At 40.8% G+C, this 1244-nt stretch overlaps 1 pseudogene; it reads right to left on the reverse strand.

Annotated features, from left to right (window-relative positions):
- Positions 1–440: 440 nt before the first annotated feature.
- Positions 441–859, reverse strand: LOC109388993 (60S ribosomal protein L26-like; annotated as a pseudogene).
- Positions 860–1244: the final 385 nt, after the last annotated feature.

Raw genomic sequence — 1244 nt, forward strand, 5'->3', positions numbered from 1 at the left:
TGACTAGCGTGTACTGTGACTTTTATCTTTTTTCTTTTTTCCCCCTTTTTTGGATTATTTTAAAAACACAGTGATTTATACACATAGTGCATATTTCCAAGAAAGAAGACTTGGAGAGGAACAGAGGCAGAACCAAGGTCAGGTTTCTTTACAAGGCCAGCAGAAGGGCGAAGGAAAGTCTGCTCTACTATTTTGTAATTAACCAAGGCAGGAGAACTCTTTAATAAGTGGACCCTAATTTTATTCCTGAAAGTCTTTGATTATCTCAGTCTTCTGGTGCAAATTGATACAAAATCAATAAGCAAGAACTTGACACAATTTCCTACCTGTTTGTATAGTGGTGGTATGTGACAGCTGGTAAACCACAGGGATAATTAAGGAGATTCTTTTTATTTTTTTCATTTTAGCAGTTGTTAATGAAGGTTGTATATAAAGTTATCTTACTCCCTCATCTTCTAAAATTTTTCTTCTTTATATTTGTCCTTTTCCTTTCCCACTTGTCAAGATTTGGCTTTAAATCCAATGATGATTTTGCCATTTTTGTCCAGTTTTAGCCTAGTGACAACCACCTTGCTGGGATGAATGCCTACGTGGATAGTTGTGTCATTGGCTTTTCCTTCTGCACACGTTCAATGTAGATGACACATTTCATCCTCTAAACTTGAAATATTTTACCAATTTGCTGACCTTTGCAATGTCCTCACACAACCTGAATATCACCCTTTCAGATGGACCTGGGTCAAACACTGTATTTTTGTCTTAGTTCTTTGGAAAGAGGGAAAGACATAGTTTTCCTATAAATGTGGAAAGGAGTATTGAAATGCCTTTTATGTTTTTTGCTGTGGTCAGAAGTTACAAAGGGTTAAACCAATCAGAGGGGCCTGGCTAGATCCTCTCTAGACCTAGCGAGCAGAAAAGGCAGTTGTGGCTGTAGGAGAGGGCCAGATGATAGGAGCTGCGGCCATCAGTAGACGAATGCAGATACTGGCAACCTGCAGTGTGGCATGGAGAGAAGCAGGGGAAAAAAATACCCAACCTCATCGTCATTCCAGTGTCCAGTATCATGTTGGAGCCTCTCATTGGTGGCATCCAGCAAAAAACCAGGGGGCAAGCAAGCCTAGTGATGTTGTCTGTAAAAATCAGCCTCCTGGGGCACAGATCAGCTGTGGGAGGATGGAGGGTGGATCCTATGGGCACACTGAGACCATCCAGTACTCTAGTCTCCGTAGAAAAGTTTATGGTAA

The sequence above is a fragment of the Hipposideros armiger genome, unplaced genomic scaffold (genome assembly GCF_001890085.2).
Source record: "Hipposideros armiger isolate ML-2016 unplaced genomic scaffold, ASM189008v1 scaffold_215, whole genome shotgun sequence".
Taxonomy (NCBI): domain Eukaryota; kingdom Metazoa; phylum Chordata; class Mammalia; order Chiroptera; family Hipposideridae; genus Hipposideros; species Hipposideros armiger.